This window comes from Triticum dicoccoides, chromosome 2B (assembly GCF_002162155.2).
Source record: "Triticum dicoccoides isolate Atlit2015 ecotype Zavitan chromosome 2B, WEW_v2.0, whole genome shotgun sequence".
Lineage (NCBI taxonomy): Eukaryota > Viridiplantae > Streptophyta > Magnoliopsida > Poales > Poaceae > Triticum > Triticum dicoccoides.
The window spans coordinates 83,545,292-83,572,631 of record NC_041383.1 but is presented as its reverse complement, the minus strand read 5'-3'; the positions used below and the strand labels follow the sequence as shown (position 1 = coordinate 83,572,631).

Here is a 27,340-nt window from a genome sequence, read left to right as displayed (position 1 = left end):
CAAATGTTTTAGATAACACAAACATTTTTAAAATTTTGAGCAATTTTACAAAATCACGAACAATTTTTGAAAAGTAGGAATATTTTTTCAAATTCAGAATAATTCCAGAACAATTTTTGGAATACCGACCAGTTTATAACATTTGCGAACATGTTTTTCAATCTTAAACATTTTTTGAAACTCTGGACAAAATTTTGAAAACATAGTTATTTTCTTGAATCCCATTTTTTTTGAAAAAGTGAACAATTTTCAATTTCGGAACTATTTTTGAACATTTTCAAAATATAAAACAGAAAATTGTAAAAATGAAATAAAGGAAATGAAAATGAAAATGAAAGTAAAGTCATAAAGAAATCAGAAAAGTAGTAAAGGAAAAATGAGTTCAGGAACCACTTCTAGAAATTTCTTGAAAACATTCAGAAAAAACAAGTTGGCTCGCACTGTGTGATATTATAACATCAAATGGGGCGGCCCATAGAGGGTACGATTGCTTGCGCGCCTGTGCGAATCATCAGCTATTGAACGCTCAATAGGATTTGCCCTCTATTCGAGCGAAATAGTAGAGAGCGGCGAAAGGGCGGATGAGCTCGTGTGCTCTCGTTTTCGCGACCAATGGTACAGCTACATGTCTTGCGAGCATTTATGCATGAGTAAAATACGGTGGTGGGGCCGCTGGACCGGCTTGACGGATGACGGTAGCAGCGTAACCAGGCGCGTGAAGTGTTCCGCTGTACTCCCTCCGTTCTTTGAAGAGTGTACTTCCAACTTTGTTGGAAAGTCAAATCTTTTTATGTTTGATCGTATTTATACAATAATGCACCAACATTTATATCATCAAATTAGTAGCATTAGAATCATGATAAAATATATTTTTATCATATACCTATTTAGTTTCATAAATATTGATATATTTTTGCACAAACTCGGTCAAACATTAAGATAGTTTGACCCTCCAACAAAGTTGGAAGTACACTCTTTAAAGGACGGAGGGAGTACAGGATCGCTCGTATTCCATGCACCGGCATCCGCAAACGGCGTTTGAGCTAGGAAAAAGTTGATAAATAAATGGCAACCCGACTCCACTGGGATGAGTGCCTGCTCCTCTCGGAAGCGCTATTCGCTATTCCTCTGCTTGTACCAATGGCGACCGCGGAGGTGGTGGGTGATGGATTTGAATTCTTCAGATTCAATCGATGGGTATGGCCTTAACCATTGACTTAATTCCATCGAGGTTTAATCTTTAGTTTCTATGGATTTGAGGGAGCATTATCTGGTTGAACAGATTCCCTGTGCTAGCGTTGGCGGGGATTGACTGGCCGCCGCCGGCGCAAACCGGTCTAGATATGCTGGGTAGCGTTTCCCACTCCCGCATTGGTGATGCGGGCAACCGGCCACAGCCTCCGGTAGTAGACCTCAACGACGTCTGCGGCGGACTCTGAACAGTGGGGTGTGGGGGAGGTAAACTGAACATACTATTTGTGTAGCCGGTAGCGAATGAAGGGTGCGTTGCTCAGTACTCCTACTTATGTTGTCTAAAACCATAGTGATGTCTATTCTTAATATGTAACTAGTAGAATGCCCGTGCGTTGTCACGGGCTCTTAAAATAGTTTACAATGTAACATGTTAAATTTCATTTTTGCAAACAATATAACACAAACACAATTATTTAATAACTGAAGTCCATTTTTGCAATGTAAATTGATAACATAAAAAAAATTTAACAACATGTCCATGTAACAAACTGAGCGATGTTTCAACTAAATATCTATTACAAAACTATTAATATCTACATGATGCGCTTAAGAAATTCTTTCACAATATCCGGAAAGCTTTCTTTAGCTTCATTCCCATGATGTTTTAGCAAGTAGTTAGTATGAAAATTTCACGCTGAAGGTCTTAAAACATGTAAAGGACAATACTCACCGCGCAAATCGGCTTGACCAATTCTTTACCGTTCCACCAGAGCATAAAATGAAAAACAAAATAGCCAGACACATTCCTGCAAAACTTTAAATTAATAATATAAAGAATATAGTGATAACAAAAAAATGTTTTTGTTATGAGTTCATTACCCGTCTATACTCGTTGGAACACCGAACGGAAATATACGTTGCCATTTAGATATATCATAATTCCAATCAGACAACTTTATTTCGAGTGCTTCTTTGAAATCCCTTGCAAAACTTTTTAATTTCAGTGCATGCCTCAAATTTTTTTCCTCTAATGATTGTGATGTTTGAATAGGATCCATAATATATAGACGACATGCCTCTTTGTCGACGACGTACAAGATGTATCGGCCGATGGATGCATATGGAAGATAAATCTAAAAGTGGAGCTATTAGAAACAACAATAAACCATGATAACAATGGACAAAATACTTTACTTACCTTGTTGCACGATGAGATGTCGTTGTCCATCTCAGACCAGCTATCAAATAATGTTGCCAACGTCTGGATAGTTTCCTTCTCGCAAAACTTCTGACCTCGTGTTGACTCTAGCATCATGGACTAAGCAAAAAAAGAAATATTGTCTCAACATGTTGATACTAATGACACATAGAATGAAGAGTTACGATAACTTACACAAAATCGTAGATCCATGTAGTGTACAGGAGGGTCTGTAAACAATACTCCCTCGTCACATGCCAGCATACGCACGGTGGTGTTGAAGCAATCATTGTCCATGGGCTGCTCCATGTTAAGTATGCACTGAAGTTTCTTAAGACTTAAGCCCATTGGATCGGGTGTCGAGCTCCGAACCCATACCTTCTTATAAATTGGATGGTAAGAAGAACAATAATATACATATTATTCATTAAATATTGATACATGATACTTACTCCAAACAACCGGCATCATCGATCGACATGATGTAGTTGCAAAGGCCGGCAAGTAATTCACGTTGGTCCGTGGGTATGATAGTTATTGGGACATGACGTTTGTCTTTGACTACGTCAGATGGATTCTCCAGGATCTCGAGATCAGAATGAGTTAAGTTTCTTCATCGTCAGATTGATGGTATAACGGACCTCCTTTTAGCTTATTCAGCTCTGAATTGAGCAAAATGACAGCTAATTTTTGTCGAAAATGTTTCATATCTTCCTACAAAAAATATATATAAACAATTTATATAATATTTTGAGATAAAATAACGAGATAATGTATAAAAATGAAATACCTGGGTGAACTGGTCTGACAGTCCATGTGATGTCCATTATTCCATATAATTAAGCCTAAACAGTCCACATGATACGCTATAATGTTATAAAATAATGCTTTAGAATATCACACAGATGAATCAAATAAAAAAATCATTGTAACAAATGCTTATCCATCGGTTTGTATTGCCTCATGAAACTGCTCTACAACCGTCCATTTTGTAACATTGAGATCGGGCCACTTATGACCTTTGATAAACTCCGGACTATGCTCTACAAGTTTCAGACATTTCTCGAGTCCTAGTAACTATTTTATATATGAGAAATATTAGGGATGAAGGCAAACAAAACATATGTTAAGATGGGTAAAAAAATAGATAGTTACCGTAGTAGCAAGATCATTGCGTTTGACCCGAGAACCAAGTGAGTCCAATACTTGAATCTCACATTTTTTTGCATTGGCGACTGCTAGATACCAATGATAGCCCGGCATGTTAATCGAAATGAGTAACTGGTGTAAATATCATACAAGGCACGGTCGCAATTAGATATAAATATTAATATGAATTAAATAAAAACAATCCATAATTATATGCATGGATAACGAGACAAAAATTAACCATATCTTGCTGTAGATAAGTATTAACATGATGCACGATGCAGTGATATTTTGATGGGTCTATGTCTCTTTCCCCATCTTCTTTTATCTGGCCAGATACAAACATGCAAATAATGTGTACCTTTTCACCCGCCCTGCTTGTAGATGCTCGTGAGCAAGCATGCAATATATGTAAGCATTTATCACCTGTAATCAACATTTAAATTATATTTATATTTCATGATATTATATATTGTTCATATTATTAATTACAAAGTTTGTGCAATTGGTCTTACATCGTCATGTAAGAACATATTATCTTTCATAAGACATTCCAAATCGTCGGTTGATAACAAGACATCTTCAATGTCCATGAACTGGGTATTCTTAGGGGCAGACTTGATTGATTCGATGATTTAATATCTCTAGGGGTACAAACATAGTCTATCGAATTCATAAAAAAATGAGCCAACTTAGCAATCAAAATGAGCAAAATTAGTTGAATACAAAAGGCAATATCACAAAAATAAGATTGATAATAATATTAAAAAAATACCTTGTGGGATAACATGTAAATTAACATCCTTTTTTGGTTTGTTATGAGATATAACCTCTTCGACATTTTTATGTTGCGAATTTTCGTCCCCTTTCAGCGACATTGCATCTGAACACTCAATGGATTCTTTCCGTCAATCTCCAAAGTCCATATCCATGTCTCCTATATTCTAAAAAAAACTAAAATATAAAAATAGACCTTTCATATTATTATCTATAATATACATAGAGAGGAAGGTTAGCTATATGCACCTCTTCTAGTGGTGTTTCAGTGCGGTCTGTCATCGTTACATCAGTGCGTATGTTGGAACCCATCACTTTATAGCAATGCTGAAATATAAATAGTATTTTTTGGTGCATCATATAATGTGAAACTTCCACAACTATTTTCTCTGTGATAAAAAAATGCTTCTGTTTATAATGCTGAAGGCAGGGGGTGACTGGGCCGGCCCATTTGGAGGTAACGAGCTCCAGCCGTGTAGAAAAATGGCCAAAAACTAACCACATGTCTTAATAGGCTTTGCGGAGCGACCTATTAAGTATCAAACTTATTTTGAAAAAATTCAAAAAATACACACTAACCATTTTGTAATATACGTTGAACATTTTCTTGACATACAATGAACTTTTTTCATTATAGAATGAACGTTTTTTAACATACATTTATTTTTTTAAACATACGAATATATCCTCTGAACAAATTTTGAATACCCATTGAACATTATGTAATATAAGTTGAACAATTTTTAATACACATTGAATATTTGTGTAATATACACTTAACAAATTTCAAAACACTATTATTATATATTCAATGAACAATTTCTAATAAATGTTGAACAGTTTTGTAATGGATGATGAACTTTTGTAAAAAACCATGAACATTTACTTAATTATCCGATGAACACTTTTGTAACATGCAATGAACTTAGTATATTATAATAAAAAGGAAATGATATCTCTAATACTTAAAAATAATAAGTATATGAAAAGAAATATAAACAGAAACAAAAAAAAGAAAAGAAAGAGAAAAAGGAAAATAAAAGAAACAGAAAACAGAAGAAATAGCGAGGCAGCAGCGAAACAAGTCTGGGCTGGCCCAAACGGGGCCGTTGCGAGGCGAAGCTTCAGCGAAGCCACTATAGAACAGCCTCACGGCCCGGCACGACGGCCCATCTGGCACGCAGGCCTCTCGGGCAGCACAAGCACTGGAGCGGTGTGACCTCTCGGGCGGCACGACGGCCCTTTCCCCTCCCACCGCCGCATTCTACCTACCTCCTCGCCCCTTTCCCCTTATCCACACCACTCTCTCATCTCCTCTCAACTCACTCACTCAAACCCTCTCGCCCTTTCCCCTCCCCCGCCGCATCACCGCCCGCGTCGACGAGCAGGCAGCCGCACTCTTCCGCCCGCCGACTACCGCATCGGTGTCCTGCATCGACGGACCTTGGTGCTGCGTGCTGTATGCTGTGCGACCGAGCGAGACGGACGGGGCGCGCTTCCTGGAGCACCTGCGGGTGCTCAATCTGGTCCCTTTCCGGTCGGATCTGCGCCGGCGCTCCTCTCCGACGATGTCTCATGTGGATCCGAAGTGAGGCGTCCCGATCTGCAACGCCACAGCTCCGGTACGCCACTCCCCAGACCTGCCAAATCCATTCAACGCACGCTGCTCCGATCCGCCCCCTCATCGTCTTCTTTGAATATTTGCGTCCCCGATCTCGTTCCTCTTGTCTTTTTGTGCTGCTGTGGCGTGACCAAACCTCACATGCACGGCGAGGACGTCGACTGCTGGGGCTTGGTTGGCTGCTGCTTCGGATGATGTAGAAGGCAAGTGAACAGAGGCAGTTGGTGGGAGAGAAGTTGGGCTTGGGTGATGCGGCGGTCGGAGAGATGCTGTGGAGGAGTTGGCCGGCGCATGCGTGACCTGTGCCGCCGGGGAAAGCGAAGCAGCAGCGTGAGTCCTCCCTTTGCCCTTCTCTTTCTGTGTTGTAAGTACTCTTGCTCTATCAAGGTTTGACTGCTAGATTAGACCTCCAGACGATCAAAATCATATAGGTGCTTAATGGATGGGTGGATGCTGGCTTTAAATCGGCTCTCACCTTATCACTGGATTTGATGTGATCTGGATTACATTCTGAATATCTATGTGTCTTGTTTTCGATGTGATCTGGATTTGAGGAACTTGACTCCCTGTACAGATCATTTTGCTAATGGGTACCTCAACGAGAGCACAATGCTCTGGGCGGAGGGGGGGAGTGAATGGATGCCAGTATCTTTGATTCCAGAGCTGCATTCTGGGGTCAAAAAGAAGGTTAAACCTGAACAAGGTTAGGAGCTTAGGGCTTTCTGCATTCCCTTTAAAGCAAATTCACTACTGTTCTTTTCAAGTATCTCCTAACGCTCTTCGAAATGGTTTCTTCAGAAAATGTAGATGATTTTGAGAAATTCCAGAAGGAGGTTATAGAAGCTGAGTCACAGGTGGAAGCGCTGAAAGCAAAGGATGTAGATGGTGACTTAAGCAAAGAGCGTGTCATTGATGATCCCGATGAGCGGCCAGCATCCCCACCAGATGGTGTGGAAGAATTTACTGATGATGACGGCACCATCTACAAGTGGGATCGTACTTTGAGGGCAATGGTTCCTCAAGTAAGTGTTTCTTTTCTATTCCAAAGATAGGCTTTCCAGATAACCATTATCATGTGAAAATTCATGATTTCTGATCACTTAGCTGTAATCCTATAGTGGAACAAGTACCGGATTTATTGCATGACATGTGGCACCTTAGTCTTTTCATGTCAAAGTAGTTTTTCTAATGCGCTTGTGCCATCTATTACTATTAGTCTTACCTCCTCCATGGTAATATTTTAACCTGCACATGAGTATCAGTTCTATCTTTCTATCCGAAACAGCCTTCCAGCTACCCTTTCAAAGAAGTAAACTATGTGTGGATATATACCCTTTGTATACGCAACTTTAGAAAATGAAGCCTCTTTTAACTTTACAGCGTACATCCTCATTGATTTATTATTGATAAATCAACCTAGAGAGGATGATTCTATAGGGTTGCCCGATCTTTCATGATTGAACATAAGGAACAAATGAACAACTCAGTATTGAGTCCGAATAAGCAAAAATGTTGATCAGAAACACAATACCAAGTCATACACTCACAAACCAATTCTGGAAATGGAATTGTAGTGTAAACCAGTGTGATCCTTCACAACTTGATGATCAACATCTATCCAATCAGAGTTTATTGTTCAGAATGATTCGAGTCTTGTTGGTAGGCATTGTTCAATAGTCAACATAAATCCAACTTTGTATTTTGAATGATCAGTCTAACTTCTCCATTGAAAGATGCGACAGATATTCAGTGAGTAAAGAGGGCAGTGGAAGGCAGCAACCCAACCCCAGGAGTTCCTTTGAACCCTTCAGCGTTAATACAATTATGCTTACACAGATCTTGAGAAGCAGGATGCTATAAATGTGTAAGTTGATTTATGTGTGCAAAAATATCACTCTGACAAAACCTTAGGAGTATAGAGACATTCGAATTTGATATTATTACACACAAGATTTATATGTTGTGTTTGTTTGAAATGCAGAATATTGGGAAATTTCTAGCCTCAACAAAGCAAACCTCCTCTTGTGGAAGTTGGACTGAGATCAGCATTACAATATTGGCCGCCAAGGAACTCTAAGTGAAGAAACTGGAAGGTACTGATATACAATCTTGTACTAACAACAACATTGCTTGATAAGTTGTGTTGTACCCCTGACTACCATTCGTGATGGTCTGCAAGCTATGATTTATGTGCTAATATAAAGTTTAAATAGTTGTTTCACTTGGCAGCCCAGAAGGTGGTTTAGATTTTTTTTTTGTTATATTCTAGTAATAAAGAAGAATGCCCAGAGCACAACTTATGCAGAGAGCAAGTGATTAATTGTTATTTATCCCGTCTAACCAATTTTGGTGCTTAACAAGTGATATGTTTGGATTTTGTTAGCCTCTTCCTGTACACTTAAAAGTTCATATTTGTTAAACTTAAACCGAACTCCAACCTACAAGCAAACTATCATGGGTTACTGTACTGGTAATAGTAGTTCACAAACTGCAATATCCAAAGGGGCTGTGTAGTTGCTTGTGTGCAAAACAGCTAAATTATGTACAGTAGGCCTCAAAAGAATAACCATGGTTGTGCTACAGCTATGTGGTTTCAACACCTATTTTTGCTGTTAATTTGCATAACATACGTCAAATTCATTGGTTGTAGGACAATTTTGTTACTCTCAGCAATGATTGTTGGTTACAGGTAGAATGACAAATTAAAGGCTCATTTCCCCCCAATAAGTGTTCCTTGCAAAATGATATTTTCCAATATAATTTAATTCATGGGCTTCTTTACATCAAATATATTTTGTACTGGGTTGATGGAGTTGGTCTGTGTTTGCATTTCATAATGCTTTCTTAAGAGGCTTTTTATGACACCCATACATAATTATGGTTGGCATTTTGAAGGATAGTTGTATTTGGTTACCTGTATTATAATTATTCTTGAGTGAATTAAATCAGAAGCTATTTTTATCAAAAAACAGTTTCCTTTCCTATGAGGCTATGATGGCAATCGTAATTTTGATAGTATACCTCAACCAAACATACTTTTGATAATATACCTCAAGAAAACATAACAACTATTACAGTTTTAGAGAAGATAAAGATCCAGATTTGTTCATACCTAGAGGAACTCGCCTTCTTGATGCTCTTTGCTTACACAAGGTACTCCTTGGGAAGTTTTCCTCCAGGTCTGGCTGTTGTGATGGCCGAAGGAAGAGCAAGGAGGGGGAGGAGGGATGGCAGAGGAGGTTCCCATATATAGGTAGGCCACGCGGAGGATAACTGGCTAGCAGATCATGGCCTAATCTAGCACTACCATACATACCTGTACGGTGCAGATCTATTTCCTTTTTCCATCAAATGCACACCTGTTAATAAATTAGGCATTGAGGGATGGCACAGGAGGTTAACATATATTGGTAGGCCATGCAGGGGAAGGCTGGGTAGCAGATATCTTTGGTTATTTCAGATATATACTTATGTATCGTGCAGATATCTTTTCTTTTTTTTCATCAAACGCACAACTCTTAATAAATTAGAAAAGATGTTAGAAACGCACAACTTATCATTGATTGCATGCCACTAAGTTACTGATTAGTTTATATGAGGTATAAAATCTTCCCATATAAAAACAAAATATCTTATTTGCCTATTTAAATATTTGATCTATTTTTAATATTCTTCAATTTGAAGAGGTAAACATGAACTTTCTATATAATTCATGTGTATTTAATCAGTTCAACTTGTACTATAAATCAAGTTCAATTAAAAAGCAAATAATGATAAATGTTTTGTTTCTGAAAGATGGCAGTTAACAGCCTTCTGATTTTGTTGTTTGCACATTTAAAACACAGATACACCTAATGCATCATCTATCTTTTTCAAGGTCGACATCGACTGAGTACGAGCGGTCGTAGGTCACAAGGGGGCGTGGAACTGCTGCAACCCATCTGTGACAGAGCAGACTACAGCGACTTTGCACAGCTAGGTACATACTCTACATGACTACATGGTAGCAACTTGAAGAAAATTCTTCCTTTTTTGCTTCCAAGACCTGATATCCTCCTCGTTGATGTATCAAGGCGCCGTGACCCGGCCTCAGTCGCAGGGCCAGGGCGAAGCTGTATCCTCGACGCCCAAGACACGACCACGGTGGTGCAGCCTGTGGTGAGACAGAGAAGACTCCAGCGACTTGGCCCATCCAGGTACATCCTCTACAGGACTACACGGTAGCAACTTGAATTTTTTTTGACTTGATTAGTATAGTAGCTTAGTAGTAGTAGGTTCCTGTACTCGCAAGTTCATGTAGAACAATCGTAGCACCGGATATGCAAGCCTACGATTATATATGCATGGGGGTCTGTGATATTGTGATTGGTCTTATATATGTTAAGCTTTATGATATTTGTACAAACTGTATAAGACAAACAGACTGTTTGATTTGTTAATGTTTCTTTGACGCGCGAAGCAAAATGCATCGTTGTCTTGGTTTGCTAGGATCCAATTAGCGAACCCAAAATTCATATATAAAACAGTACCAAGCTAGTCTGTTTAGTAATAAGAGCCATAGAGATTATGGTTTTCCAAATAATTTATAACAAACACTAAGAAATTAATTAAATGAGAACCAAAACCTATATTGCTTGATGATTTCCTCATTTGAAATATTAATATTGCTAACCTCAATTATGGTATAATCGCATTGTTTAAAAAAACCAATGGCGTTAAGAAAATTTATAAGTTCAAATGTATTTGGCTGTTGAATATCAGTCTATTTTTTAATCAAAATTCTTATGAATATACTTTGGTGTCGTGGTGGCTCATTGATTTCCCTGTACAAATGTCTGTTTTCAGTGCAAATGTGTTCCTTGATCAACTAAACTTGGTGAATGTACAATCAGGGGGAGCCTTGAAGCCTTCTCATGTAAGAGTATGCTCAACTAAATTTTGATAAGTGAGTCCATTACATCATTCTAATAGTGCCAAGTTACACTTTAATTTGCAGGCAAAGCATGCAGGAAATGATCGTTGGATTTCAGTAAGACTTGAAGATGAGGTACATACTTTCCATCACCCTATGATTTACGACAACTGCTTTTCTTTTCAGTGCTGATGTTGCTAAGTAGGCATTGATGTGATAGTTACATATATAGTTCGTACTGCCAAATATATATATCGTGACTTCATTGGACGCCTTGAGCTTGCCAGCCAGGCAGGGAAGTAGTTTTAGGCGGGAAACAGTCTTCTGGTGGGAAACAGAGATGCTGTTGGCGCCATCAAGTAAGAGGGGGGAAAGAGAGGGAGAGAAACAACACCCAATCCACACACACATCCTCCTCCTTCTCTGGAACCTCTCATCCAGCAGATCCTCATCCCTCCTCTGCAGCAGATCCTCATCCCCTCCTCTCCAGCAGCTCATCATCCTCGTCCTCTCCAGTAGCTCATCCTCCTCCTCTTCAGTACAGTAGCAACCAGCAACAACATGGAGCCAACACCATTGCCCCCCCTTCTCCCCCACCATCATCTACTCGGTTTCTTCCATGTTAAGTTGTTCATTGCTTGCTGTTTTCAGTTGTTCATTGCTTCCTGCTTTGCTGGTTGCTCACTGATTTGTGCTAGCTACTTTGCTGGTTGCTCACTGCCTCTCTTATAGTGGTTGGTGGATGGCTAGATGGTTAGAATATTACTGTTGGGGAGAAGATAAAGTTCAAAGAGAATGGATCCTATATGGGCTCTACAACCAGCAGCAAGTGCAAGATGTGTAGTGCGTATGCCTAGTTGCCTACCAAATTCATGGCCGACAAACGAATGATTCGTTCATGACGTAGCAACACAAACACAATTAATAATCCAACAATATGGTAGTAAAACCAAACTTCAATAATACCAAAACACCATAAACTTTGAATAGTTTGATAAAACTAATGCATCATAAAAATTGTAAGCGTACGTGTATAGAAGACCCCATAAAGTTATTATCTGACTATTCATATCAAAAATAAATAATTATCAAATCGATCCCTAACAAAGCTGAGGTATATGAATTTTTTTTGGCATATCTGCATGCATCAGTCCATCTTCGGTTGCTTAAAACCCTCAAGGCCGCTCTAATCTCTGGCGGGATGTTTGCAGCTGCTTCATTGTCTTTGAACATTAGCATCTGGACCGCAACTTGGTGTCTGAGCTGTATTGGATCCTAGGAAAGGGGCAAAAACTCAATCATTTAATAAATGGTTGGATAATAATTAGCACACATCAACTCATTATATATGTACTTACGCTAGTGTTCATCCAGCCCATGCTACGCAAACGACCAATCTGATGGGCCATCTCCTGTAGGACAAATAAGCCAGAGTGTTTGCTGCGACACAAAAAATAAATATTAAACATTATAACGGTCTGCATCTTATGTATGCGATCAATTTAGTAGATTACCTATGACCAGCAGAGGACATGGTATCTTGTTCCCAATCCATGATTTGGGTATTCCAACCAGGGATCCTAGTCTGCAACACATTGCTGAATTCTTCCTTAAGCAATGTGATTTCCTTCCTCATCAATATGTTATGAGTGCTATCTTCAGGATCAAACGTGTTGAAGGATGGATCCATCACAATAACTCTCCTCCTCAGCCGGTTGACTACAAGTAACCCGTACGAGGAATCCGAAAGTTTCAACGGTAGTAGATACTGTGGCAGGTCGACACATGTCAAATGCTATTATAATAAGTAAAACTAACATACAGAATGAGCGTATCTTACAATTATAGACTTGAACACATCATATTTAGGAAGAGGCTGGAGCACAGCATAGTTAATCAGCGTCGTGATGCGCTCTCCTTGCGTCATCCAGGAGTACCTCAGGGCCTGTGTCTGAGCATGAAACTGCAAGTCAAAATAATGTTTGCTTCCAAGGCAGTTTGTGCCTGCGGTCCTCTCTACTTCAGCGCTCGCAAGCTTACGAACAACTAGGTTGGAGCATTCAGGATGTAGTTTTTATAAAAAAAATGGTGTCCTAGAACATTCGGAGGTTGATTTCGATCTGGTACGGGCAGGCGCTTCTTATCCATATTGAGCTGCAAAAAAAGACTCCACATCAACATTTAGCTAAAGACATCAATGGTCATCTTCTAGGTTAACTTTGTCTATACTAACCTATAAACCGAATTCATGTTTAGATTGCATGTCATTGCACGAGGTCAGATTGTCCTCACCTAGATGTATCTACACGTGTCAAATCTAGAACCTGAATTAATGGCCTTTGCATGACATTGTTCATGTAGCATCGGATTCAACTAAAAAACGTATACATGTACCCATGAATGTTGTATGTTTGCCGGTCTAGCTATCTTTCCTTGCTGTGTAAAAGAGTGTTCCAACATGATTTGTATATAGCAAAAGAATGTATAATAAGACAACTTACTTTAATTTATCTTGGTCTCGAATGCCCATGATAAAGTGAAATATGTATTCGAGTGCATCTTCCACAGCATGCATTGGTGGGGGCAAAAGATCCATGGGCGCAGGCACATCCTCTTGGGGCCCGGGAACATCCTCCTGGGGCGCGGGCGCACCCTCGTGGTGTGCGTGCACAACGTTCCCAATGATTGCCTCCATGGGATAGAAAATTCGTTCTCGATCGGAAATTGCTTATGGAAAATCTGTGAACTTGGGTGTGTGGTTAAATAGTAGGCAGATGGAGTTTATCATTTTGTTACCGTGACATCTAATATATTGGAGAGTTGATATTGCCTTCCAAATGATCAACGTCATTTAATTAAAGCAGTTATTCATTTCCTTGTATAAAATATTTTTAATTGTGGACGTATCTGATATTTATCCCAGCATCAGATAATATATTCCCAATTCCTTTATTTCAGCCCACTTATTTTGTGAATACAACAGAAAAGGAAATAAAAGAACCTTCCTTTTCGTCCTCCCCATGGTCATCTGTATGTACAACCATTATCTCTTTATTAGGAAAATCATATCTACTATAAAATTTTGTCTAATTTTTTTTGAAAACTGTTCAACTTGTATTAAAAATCATTGTGTAAAAACAATAAAGTCTATTAATATGTTAAAACATGTCAAACGTGTTTGTAGAAATGCAAGAATAATTTTGCACATTATTTTTTGTAATACATGTAGATTTTTTTATAGTTTTCTTACTATTTTTTTTGTGCATGATGTACATTTTTCAAAAACACTTCTAAAATTTCTTAATACACGAGAATTTTTTAAATATATGTTGAATAGTTTTTTCTTTCATGCTCAATCCCTTCCTTCAAGTTTGTGCCAGCTGTAATATTTTCTTACATTTCCTTGTTCAAACAGGAAAGAGAAAATCAAAAAATAAACATGGGTTAGGGAAATAAATAAAAAAGAAACCTATTGAGATCAGCTTACAACACTTTCTTGCATATCATGTGTAATATCTATTGAGATGCATATGCCTATTTCTTTGTCCTCTGAATCAGTCGTTAGTGCCTCCTTTATTTTATTGTTATTTAACGTCATAGCTAGGTATATATGGCTATTTTGTTTAGAGAAAGTTCATACATAGAACACAATTTTTTTTCAACTATATTATACTTGAACAAGATGTGACTCCATTAGAGTAGCTTAATAATATTTTTCCTCCTCCCCCCCCCTCAAATTAGAAAATGTTGGTAATGTATACTGTTTGTCGGAAAATGCTGGCACTGTCTTCTACTTTATGTAGTCAATAAGAAAACATTTTGGTGGGGACTTATTTTGGTTACTCTATTCAGGAACACATACAACATAATCAGCTGGTTATCAGAAACATCATGAGCATGACAGAGAAATGAGGATCATGTGCGAACTTGAAGATCAAAGGCAATTGAAGGTACTTGCCTTAAATCCAGCATGTTTTTAATTTGGCTATTCCATAGTTGGCATGTGACGATTTTCGACAAAATTAACTCGTTGTATAGCAGTGCGTCTATGGATGGAGTTACACGATACGAGTTAGTATATGATGTGAGTCATGACTGAAAACCTCACTTGTCGGCTGAACCTGCCATGGTCCATTACAAAATACCTCCGGTTCACCTGGAGCAACAAACCTGCTCCTGACCGCACGGGTATTATAGTACGAAATATACATAGAAGCCAAAATATATAGATAGAACCCAAACAAGCAGACAACGTTGAAGCGAATACGAAGCTAGAGGGTGCCATCAAACCGTTTATTCCCTACATATATATATAATCCAATACATTATTCATATTGCCAAAAGGATAAATCTCAATTTGATCCCTAATCCAGTTCTATTAGCTTATTATATTTGCGAAGTTTGAATATGCATCAGTCCATAGTCATTCGTCCAAAAACCTCAAGGACGCTGTAATTTCAGCTGGGATGTTTCCAGCTTCGTCATTGCCTTTGATCATCAGCATCTGGACCAGCAAGTGCTTTCTGAGCTGTATTGAATCCTAGAAAACAAAAACAAAAATTTAATAATTTGCTGAAAAATGAATTGCACAACAGACCTACGTGGTAGGAAGAACATAAATTTATAATTAACAAAGCTATAGAAGAACTTGTTATATATGCACGTACCGAAGTCCTGGACATGTTATGCCCGAGAGTATCATCTTGGTGAGCCATCTCCCGTAGGACTTTGAATCCAGAGTCCAGGCTGTGACCAAAAAACTCCATATGTTAGAACCTATACAGTGTGGCTATAATATGCATGACCAATTTAAACTATTGCCGCGGGGCTGTAATATAGGTATGATCTTGTGGCCAATCCACGAGTTGGGGATTCAAACCAAACCTCCCTTGTTGCAATACACTGCCAAATTCTTGTAAAACTATCAGGGCTTCCTTCTTAAGTTCCTTGTCATGAAAGTCCTCTGAGCCTAGGAATGACTCATTGGAATGGTCAATCAGGAGAGTCCTCCTATTTTCAATATTAACTGCCAGGAGGCCGTAGGAGGAATCCACCAAATACAACGGCAATAGGTACTGCAATAGGTAAAAGAAGTTAATGGTGAACAGATAGTATACACACCAATTTTTAAGAATGAAAATCCTTACAATGGACGGGGTCATGAGCACGTTGTATTTCGGCAAAGGCCATACAATGACAAGTGTTAATCAACAAGTTGGTTCGTTCAGCTTGGCCTAATCTAGTCTGATTCAGCACTCGTGCTAGGCGATGGAATTGCAAATCAAACATATGCGTGGAGCCAACAAAGTTTGTTCCTGCGTTCCTCTGTATCGCGTCGCTAGTAAGCTTACGCACTGCAAGATCGAAGCAGCTCGGATTGACCCATGTATCACCTCGCATGGTGTCTTGGATAGTCCATAGACTTAACTCGATCAAGAATGGACGAGGGCTCCTTATCCATATTGTGCTGCAAACAAACCGGCATGATAGCAAAGCTGTTAGAAAAATAAGGGTATCAAAAAAATGTAGTACTTCAATGTGTGGGCAAACAATAGTACATTTTTTCAGAACTTTAGTAAGGTCTGAAATGTATGTATCTTCTAATTGGAGTTGTAGTGTCATTTGAGGAGAGAAGTACTATTTCTTAAGATAACCAAATCTATTATGACATGTTAGGTTGCAATATATTTCTGTAGTATTACAATTATGGAAAAAATCTGTAGATGGTACATGTATCATGCACCAGGACCGGTTGCAATATACTACCGTTCAAAGGAAATTTGTGGTTTAAAATAACGTGGTGTGCATGGTACTATCATGGCGTAATGTAAAAGGATAATATTAGCGCATGGCCAGTTTTTTGAAACCACTACATTAGATATTAAGAACCATATGGACTAAGAAGGGATAGCATGATCCTAACCAGTACATGCATGCAACAACTTATGAACGTGACCAACTAATCTCCATGGATTAGGTGACACTACTAGGGAAAACCCTAGTAGTAGCGCGGGTTTTGAGGCTATCAGCAGCGCGGGCACCCGCACTACCAATAAGGCGCTACAGCTAACTGTTAGTAGTAGCGCTGTTTGTGCCCGCGCTACTACTATTGACTATATCAGCAGCGCGTTTTCCGAATGCGCTGCTATTAGTTAGCTGTAGCGATTTCCTAAGCCCACGCTACTGTTATATCTTCCACCATTTCCCCACTCCAGCTTCAATAAACTGCAATTTCTAGATACTAGGTACTACTAGATATCAATTTCATAAAGTATTATAGGTACTAGGTAGTACTCCCTCGGTTCCAAATTACTCGTCATGGTTTTAGTTCCAATGGAGCTAAAACCACGACAAGTAATTTGGAACCGAGGGAGTACTAGATAACAATTTCATATATACTCAACATGCATCCTCAAGCAGTACAAGGTGACATCGACGACGATCATCATATTTAGTTCTAGATGATATCGACGACGATCATCATATGTAGTTCTACATGATATCGACGACGATCATCATATGTAGTTCTAGATGATATAGCCACACACACATATATAGTTCTAGATGATATCGACGACGATCATCATCCTCAAGCCTGGGCGGTGGGTGTTCCTGATAGTAATTAGGATGGCCTGTCCAACACGAAGATTCTTGCCAACGAGGAATCTCTTTCACCCAACCGAGTTTAAGTATGCGCGACCGTCTGTGTCCATGCGGTAAGTACAGGTGGTGACGGAGCCCCTTGCGGTAAGACGTAGTCCAGCTGAGCCTTCTTCATCAGGCTCGATACCACAACTCACATATAGGTTCTTTAACAATTTCTGAATAAGAAAAACATATCAATTAATAAATAGCCTCACACATACTCTTGCAAATATATTTCTATTAAGTCTAGATTTCTACACTATCAAAAGACACAGTACTATGCATTTGTACTAATTAATCATGAATTGTACTAATAAGTATATATGGATTATCTACACTATTAATAGTTCCTTGGATTCTACACTAATAAGCATGTGATCAGACTCTACACTAAAGCATATCAACGACTAGATTCCACACAACATATCATTGGACTCTATACTAAGCATATCATCGGATAATTTGCATTTGTAAGTATAACATACCATATCATGTCGATCGACCATGGTACTTGTCAGGCGGGTCATGAATGGCGCCCCGACAAAGTCAGCACGTGGTGGAATTATGTCCCATAGGTTACACACCTCCTCCTCGCTTAGCCTCATTCTTTGAGCTAAGATGGCTTCATGAAGTGGGTTCTCATCATCTTCATCGAGTGGGTCCTCATTATCTTCATCTGCATCATCTTCGTCATCTTCATCATCTTCGTCATCTTCATCATCTTCCACCAGGTTGAGATAAATGACAGCCAGCTTGGGTTTTTCTGCTCTGAAGGAGAAGCTGATCAACTCACCACCAGTAAGACGCATGCGGGCGAGGAAACGGGCCCATCCATCTCCTCCAATCTGCGACATATTGCGTCCTTTCTCGACCTCCATAGTGTACGCCCCCCCAGTAGCCTTAAATGTCACTGTGTCTCCTGTCAGCTTGTTGAATGTCAACCTCACATTGCATGGGACGGTCTGTGCAAGAAAAGAAAAATGACACAATGCAGTAATGCCAACACTAAAAATAAAATAGTTGTTACATTTCATCTATTTTCTTACCGCCGCATGACGAAAACTCGGCTGGAAGTAGATGCCAAACAGCTTGCCAGTTGCAAGGCTGCTGGCGCACCTTGACTTGCACAGTCGACATAGTGGTGGTGGTGGCGGCGCCATTTTTCTAAAGCAATATGAGCAAAGGATTAATGATTCACTTCACAGGAAAGAAAATAGTAGCATGTGATATTTTCCTAAAGCAATATGAGCAAAGCATCCTAAATCAACTAAATCAACTAGCATACTAAATCCAGTAGCATACTAAATCAACTAAATCAAAATGTTCTAAATGAACTAAATCAACTAGACTACTAAATCAACTAAATCAACCAGCCTACTAAATCAACTAAATCAACTAGCCTACTAAATCAACTAAATCAACGAGCCTACTAAATCAACTAAATCAACCAGCCTACTAAATCAACTAAATCAACCAGCCTACTAAATCAACTAAATCAAAATGTTCTAAATCAACTAAATCAACTAGCTTACTAAATCAACTGAATCATATCAACTAAATCAGAATGTTGCATATGAACTAGCCTACTAAATCAAAATGTAGTAGGGAGGAGGGAGGAGGGGCGACTCGAGGAGGGAGAAGAAAGTAGGACGGAGAAGGAAGGCGGAGCGAGGAGGGGCTGGCCGGCGGCGAGTGGAGGAAGAATGGAGGAGGAAGGCGGAGCGAGGAGGGGCTGGCCGGCGGCGAGTGGAGGGAGAATGGAGGAAGGCGGAGCGAGGAGGGGTCGGCCAGCGGCGAGTGGAGGGAGGACGGAGGAGGAGGCCGGTACCGAGTCCAGCGAGGAGGATGAGGTGACGACGGCGCATATCGGAGGAGGGGCGACGAGGGGGAGATCGAGTGTGTGTGTGTGAGTGTGATCTAGATCGGATAGGGGTGAGGAGGTGGGAGATGGAATGGCTTAGCAGTAGCGCGCTATAGCAAAATGCGCTACTGCTAAACGACCTATCAGTAGCACCTTCGGCCGAGAACGCGCTACTGCTATGTTAGACATAGACATAAAAAATACATTGATCATCAATTGTCTTTTTGTGTACAATCTGATTTGTTAATAGGAATCCTCGACGGTTGGTTTAGGAGCAGGCGAGGATTCCTATTGCGGCCACAGATCCTACACATGGAGTTCAATGAAGACCAAGTGCTTGTGAAAGTTGTAGAAGTAACATATTTAAGGTGGTACAAACTCTCTTCACGGAGCGAGGTGGGACTAAATTTTTGTAGTAACCTTAGTAGTAGTGATTATTTCTTAAATGCGATGCTGCTACAATCCGTAGCAGTAGCGCCCTTTGTGCTAGCGCGTTGCTGCTATAATTGGTCTCGCAGCGGCGTCGTGGGAATTTTAGTAGCAGCGCGTCCTAGGGTGTGCGCGCTACTGATAAACTTGTACCAGCAACGAGTTTTGAAAGCGAGCGCTACTGCTAAGTAGCAGCAGCGCCTGATTTTAAAACGCGCTGCTGGTAAGATTCTGTGTATAGGCTTTTCCCTAGTAGTGTGAAAGAACAAATTTTTACTCGGGTTTAAAATAAGAAGCCGATAATGCAAAGTATAATGGTAGTGATCTGCAGCTAACAAGTGCAAATAAAGTATAGATGGAGTTTAGGGCTGCCAGAACAAACTCTAATTCCTCCTCGTCTGAGGAAACCATGACGTAGTTGTAGATGTACTCGACTGCGTCGTCCACTCCATCAAAAATAGGCATTGCAGCCATTACCGCGGGCAGAAAGTCATCTTAGCACCAGGATGAGCGAGCAAGGGGGCATTGGACAGTGGTGGACTCACAGCCGGACCATATATATGAGTGTCGGAGGGGAATTGTCCGACACCAGGTCGGTGAGGCATTAGCATGTTGTATGGATTGGAAGCTACCCTTATCCTTCCATCCGTGCATGTTTCCATTACAAAACCTTGCTAATAAGCGGACAAGCATTTATTTTTATTCCATACTGCACTGCGCAAATAAATAAACGCCGGATTATATATCTATTGTATACGTCTCCCTTTCCCGATCGGAACAAGCAGGATTTAACTTTCCTTATAAGCAAATCCGATTAAGGGAAAATTAATGGCCAAACTGGGAAACCCATCGAACGTATGGTAGGTCACACCGGGAGATTGGATACTACAATGTATTGGAAAGAAATGACTTTAAGTATATTTAGAGTTCTAATAATTGACATATCCTGGTCAGGAGGAATCGTGGGCATGTACTCGGAAGGTGGCCCATATCCTTCCATAATTACAAGTTTCCATAACAAAAACTATATACATGATATAATTCATAGGCGCCTGTGCGTTGCAACCGGGTATATATATATATTTTTAGTGGTTCAACTCCTATATCACATAATATAACCTATACCATGTGGAACAATCTATAGCTTTACCCTTAATTCAATTATGCAACTACTGTCCACTTCTTTTACATGGATTGTTCCATATTCTGGTCGTTGGTATATCTCCATGGAGAGAAAAATTTGAGTTATAAAATACGTTTTTGCTAAAGCACACCTAGATGTGCTGTAAGTAGTATTGCACATCTAGATCACATGTCATTGATTGTGCATGAAGATTGGTGTGGGTACCTTTTTTCTTTAATTTTAAGTTTGAGTGCCTCATATCAATGTGCAATAATTAAGACACATCTAGTTATGCCCTAGACGTACACATAGGACGCCTTCTTGAAAGAAATATCAAGATTTAACAATAAAAAACATCAGTAGTGAGTCTCGTCAGAAAATAATAGTGCATGAAACACCAAACATTGGCCTTTTATTCCCGCGAATCTGTAAAGTTCAAGTAAGAGTTTATAATGCTCAGTCTTGAGAAAACTAATAGTAGTAAAGGAAAAATGAAGAAACTATTGTTTGATATATATTCCAACTGGAACAATATCCTTCCATGCGTGCCATGCGCGCACCATCATGTTAGGAACGATAAGGCACACATGGAGGAGGGATAAGAGAGGGAGAACATGGACCAGAGGACTCGGGCGGATGGGGGCAAGCATGCGGCGGCAGAGGCGTGGGTGCGCGTGTGTTATCCCAGGATCATGTCTGTGTTGGGATCGCACGAGGGGAATAGGGCTTAGTTATTTTTTTCAAAAACTGTTGCGTGCGTGTGTTGTTTCATTTTCTGTCTCGCATGAAAAAAGGAATGGTGGGGGAGAGACGGACAAAGGACGATGGCGTAAGACGAAAGACGGCACACTGCCTATTTTTAAGGTATATATACGTAGAATACATTAATCATATTGCCAAAAGGATAATTCTCAATTCGATCCATAACAAAACTGTAGTAGTGATTTATTTGCGACATTTGAATATGCATCAGTACATAGTCCGTGGTCCAAAACCATCAAAGGCCGCTCTGATTTCAGCTGTGATACTTCTAGCGTCCATTGTTCCTAGCTTGAGCAACACCATTGACGTACGCACGTGTTCCATCAAGTGTCATGAGGCTGGCTTCATGGATATCTACGATAAAAATCAGTGTTATATAGTAGTGACATAGTATTACAGAAAAAATATATTCAAAACAAATTTAAAATAGAACGCAGCCCCTACCTTGTGATAATGATGATCATCATTAATGTTAGGAGAGAAGATGAATGTGCTCTCCCTTATAGTTTGCAAGCATCGCTGCCTCCGATTTACCTGTATGTAAGTAACAACAAGCTTCTCGAACAGATTGTCAGTGCATTGCAACTGGTAGAAGTGAGGCCCAACGTGCTCTTCACGTACACGTAAGAAAATTATCTGCCGTCTACAAACAAATACGAAAGTGAGTCTATCATTGCAACAATGAAATTACAAAAAGAAGCATATGCCAATCTCATATCATAATCGGCGCTTACTGAAAGTTCATGAGGCTAATCTTGAGGGAAGGGACGCGGCGTCTATATATTGAATCCCACTTATATTCTATCTGACCAACATAGGCAAGGATAGCAACCAAATCTGCAAATTTGAAATCACAATGAGACTCTAAGTTGTACGGAGTAATATGCAAAAAACAAATACAAAGATGATGCACCAGTGATGGTTTTGTCCCGTAGCTCAAAGATTTTTCCAAACTGTGGGAAGTACGGGGGGCAAATTGTCGATGTTATCTGCTGTATCGACATCCTAACCTCGGTCGTAGAACTTAGTGTGGCGACAAAGTCCATGGCTAGGTACCAGAAATGTCCATCTGGCATTTCTATGGGGTTGAACCCGACGCGATTGAAATCATAGGTCCTATCGGTTTCTAGCATGTTGTTGAAACGGATTGCCTGGCTGTTGTACGCTATCGCTTCCATCTTTGTTCCCTAATATATTATCATGAATCATAACAACAATGAGCAAAAAAACATGTTTATCAAAATTGTATTTAGAAAATGCGGGCTATAAAATATATGATTAATGCCTTACATGCCGATCGAGTAGTATGCACTGAAGGTACAAGTTTCCCATGCCATTCTCTTTGATGTGAGCCTTCCACATGACCCTAGCTTGAATAATCCAGCAATTCTGATATATGTGCTCCATTTGAACGCGTTGAAAATTCATGTTCCTGTGCGTACAATAAAACGAATGGATGAGGTAAAATTATTTTCCAAGGGGAGCATATAATTTAACAAACAAGGAGCATAACATTATAGTGGCCCAACACTAATCATGTCAAATTTATACATATTATTTTTGTTTTCTTATTTATTTTCTTATTGCCATCAGAACTATTGCATATGGGATAAAAATGGTGTTGAAAACATGTAGTCCCCAATGGTTATAAGAAACGACCCCAATGAGATTCCAGCCAGACCTTGAATCTCTTACCTTCAAAAACTGTATAAATTGATGCTAATCAAATAGTAATATACTCAGGTGATTGTGTTAATGCTTGGTATATCTGGTTTCTACACAATGAAAAAGCGATTATGTATTTTAGACTCACTGTCCATCTGATTTTAACTAATAAACAAGATGAACAAGCCGACAATAGATGTTTTGATCGCCCCGCCTATTACTATGTTATAGTGTATGCCATGTGCTACATATTTTAAGATAAAAGACCAAGTGGCAAAACAATGGTGATTATTTCAAGAAATAACACATTATCTAGTGATGGCAAATAGACCCACAAAAAGATTCTTCTATGTTGCCTGTTCATCGGAGGGGAGATGAGTTGACTGATGACAGAAACTGGCGGCAACGCCATCACCCACTTAGAGGTGATCGATCCGTATGAGATTACCATGGTGGTCGTGGAGGAGATGACTTTTCCTCTATAGATAATTTGTGGGCAGCGGGGCTTCTATATATAATCATAGTGGGCGGTGGGAAAATGAAATAGTGATGAAAATTTGTTTTTGGCTGGCTAGGCCCCTGTGGGTGACATATCTATAATCAGACATTTAATATTCGGCAACCTATTAAATATTGTTTATTAATCAAGGAAACAGACATCTCAAAATCGGTCCACGATCTTCATTTTGATTCACATTATGATCATTTGCCTATGAAAACGCATCTGATTTATCACTTGCCTATGAAAAACAGACTTTCTTTTTATGGATATTTCTTAACCTTTCTGATATTCACATTAATTTATTAATTTTTTCCTTTATTATGTTATTTTCCATTACCTTGAGCGTATTTTTAATTCTGTTATAGGTAAATGCCCGTGCGTAGCTACGGGACAATAGACAATTTTAGTATTTTCACATAAATCATGTCTAACACATAATTTTACGATCCTCATGTACATCAAAAATATAATTGCACTACAAATCATTCAGTCCAACATAGCTTTGCAAAAGATCATATTGTTTATTCTTTTTCATCACAGCAATTGCACATATGTACAAATGAGAAACAATAGTAGAGCACATAAGGAGAGAAGATTAATATTTCCCTATGAGAGCCGCACTGCTCACGACGGTGCACGACTATCTCGGTTACGGATATCTCACGGGGCAGGTGGTCCACGAATTTTCTGGATGCGTCAGGTGCATGGATGACACAACGTATCGCCAGCTAGATAGAGATCCCGGGTCTTCGAAAACCGTGTTAATGGGACATCGAAGGTGGCTTTGCGATGATGACCCGTGGAGAAAATGTAAGGATTTGTTCGATGGTGAAACCGAACCCCGAAGACGCCCGCGTACGAGGAGCAGTGAGGAAATAGACGAGCTGTTGAAAAATTGGAAAGATTGCCCACTGCCGGGAAAGAAGCAAAAGGCGCCAAAGCCGGAAAAGAAGCGAAAGGCGCCAGAGTCGCTGCTGAAGGTATGGAAAACGAGGTCTGTTTTCTAGGACTTGTCGTACTGGAAGATCCATCGTGTGCCTCACAGCCTTGATGTCATGCATATCACGAAGAACGTGTGCGAGTCTTCTTGGTACCCTTCTCAACATGCCGGAGAGGACCAAAGATGGGCCGAAAGCAAGGGCAGACTTGAAATCAATGGGCATCAGGGAGGAGCTTCACGCTAATGATGATGATGATGAGGCGAAGCAGAAAACAGAAAGTCGTCGCAAAGGCAAAAAGGCCAAGAAGACCGAAAATGACTACCCTCCCGCGTGCTTCACTCTAAATCAGGAGGAGATCGAGCAATTTTTCACCTGCCTCGTAGGAGTAAAACTTCCTTACGGTTACGCGGGGAAGATAAGCAGATACCTAGACCCAGCGAAGCAGAAGTTCAGTGGGATGAAGTCTCATGACTGTCACGTGCTGATGACGCAGATACTTCCAGTTGCAATCCATGGGATCATGGACACGCACGTCCGTGAAACGAGATTTGGCCTATGCAACTTTTTCGACGTCATCTCTCGGAAGTCGGTTGGCGTGAGGCAACTCAGAAGGCTACAGGAAGAGATCGTGGTGATACTATGCGAGCTTGAGATGTACTTCCCGTCTGCATTCTTCGACGTTATGGTGCATCTGCTGGTCCATATCCTGGAGGATATCATCCAACTCGGGCCGACGTTCCTGCACAACATGATGCCGTTTGAAAGGATGAATGGTGTCATCAAAGAATACATTCGCAACATGTCATGTCCAGAGGGAAGCATAGCCAGGGGCTTTCTGACCGAAGAGTGCATCTCCTACTGCATGAATTATCTAGGCATCGAGAACCCCGTTGGTCTGCCCATCAACAGGCACCTCGGCAGGCTCGCTGGATGGGATCACCGTGAGGGTCATCGGGAAATGCATGTCGACTTCAAGGGTCGACTCGCCGACTTTGAAAGAGCAAACCTAGTCGCGCTACAACACATAGACGTGGTCGATCCTTGGGTGGTAGAGCACAAAACCTTTATTGAGAAGATGTACAATCACCGAGGCCAACAGAGGACGGATGGAGATATAATCAAAGAGCACAACTCATGTTTCACGCGTTGGTTCAATCAGAAGCTTCTGTCGTACCCTTTACATGAGGATTCTTCCGCGGAAGAACAACTCGTATTCGCCTTGTCATAGGGCATCGAGCACAACCTGATGACCTATGAATCGTACGATATCAACGGCTACACATTCTACACCGAGGATAAGGACATGAAGAGCGATGGTTATCAGAACTCCGGGGTAACAATGGAATCCTACACCGGTAACGACAAGGACAGATAATACGGAAGGATCGAGGAGATCTGGGAGCTGAGCTACGCTGGAGAGAAGGTCCGATGTTCCGTGTCAGATGGGCCAAGAGCGTCCTAAAAGAAGACCAGTATTTCACCACCATGGTTATACCCGAAGCCAAATCCAAGACCGCGGGCACAAACGTCACCGCGAAAAATGAGCCATGGACTGGCTTCCCAAGTGGACCAATGCTTCTTCATTAGCGACCTGTCAAAGCCCAGTCGTGTTGTCGTGAGGAGAGGCAAAAGGAAGATCATCGGAATGGATGGAGTAGCCAATGAGCAAGACTTCGACAAGTACGGCGACCCGAAGATCGAACATGACGACGACGGTGAAGTAGCAGCATACACCACAAGAATAAGCAGGACCACCCTACCTAAAGGACGTTCGTTCCACAGAAGAACTTCATTTGTGAAAAAGAAGGGCAAGAAGATTGTGAACAGATAGCTAGCTAAGATCAATTGTATTTAAATCGTAGTCTTCATTTCTCGATTGTATTTCATGGGCATTTTTTGATATCATGAATATCTTTAAATTTCATGGGCACTTTTCGAATTCATGAATATTTTTTCAAATTTGATTATATTTTTATATTTCTTGATCGCTATCCCACCTCGCCAGATCCCCCTCGCCGCCGAGCACCCCCCGCACCCTCCCTCGCTCCACCGCCACCGCCGACCCACCGCACCCTCCCCCGCTCCACCGCCGCCGACGACCTCTGGCGCACCTCTGGCTGGTGCGCCATTGCTATGCAAAAATTATTTCAAATTATTATTGTTTTTATAAAAAATTATTACTGTTTCATATTCATATTCATTTTCTAAAAAATTATTAGATGCAACAAAAATAATTAAAAAAATTACTTATGGCGCACCTCTGGTTGGTGCGCCATTGCTATGCAAAAACAAAAGTTATTTATGGCGCACCGCTGATTGGTGCGCCATTGCTATCTAAAAAAAAGATTACTAATGGCGCATCGCTCGGGGGTGCGCCATTGCTATCTAAAAAAACATACTAATGGCGCACCGCTAGGTGGTGCGCCATTGCTAAGCCTCCCCCCACACTAAAATCCCCCATCTCTCACATTTCTCTCTAATCCCTCCCCTGCCTCATCTCACCCGCGCACGGCCACCACCGACCACCACCGCCCTCGTGATCGCCGTCCCCGATCGTGCTC

The 27,340-nt window shown here is 40.4% G+C and overlaps 1 long non-coding RNA gene across 12 annotated transcripts in view; it reads left to right on the top strand.

Moving 5' to 3' along the window:
- The first annotated feature begins 5,605 nt into the window (after positions 1-5,605).
- LOC119362267 overlaps positions 5,606-27,340 on the top strand; it is a 38,306-nt gene continuing 16,571 nt past the window's right edge. For 4 of the 12 annotated variants that reach the window (XR_005173255.1, XR_005173254.1, XR_005173256.1 and 1 more), the window contains exons 1-11: positions 5,608-6,269; positions 6,514-6,642; positions 6,738-6,961; positions 7,682-7,803; positions 7,921-8,032; positions 9,119-9,192; positions 9,817-9,918; positions 10,013-10,135; positions 10,785-10,854; positions 10,936-10,986; positions 14,704-14,801. This is a non-coding gene — a long non-coding RNA (uncharacterized LOC119362267). Of the gene's footprint in view, positions 6,270-6,513; positions 6,643-6,737; positions 6,962-7,672; positions 7,804-7,920; positions 8,033-9,107; positions 9,258-9,816; positions 9,919-10,012; positions 10,136-10,784; positions 10,855-10,935; positions 10,987-14,703; positions 14,802-19,607; positions 20,318-26,784; positions 26,803-27,340 lie in introns of those variants that run through there. The other 8 variants (XR_005173261.1, XR_005173259.1, XR_005173262.1 and 5 more) reach the window with 8 other exon arrangements.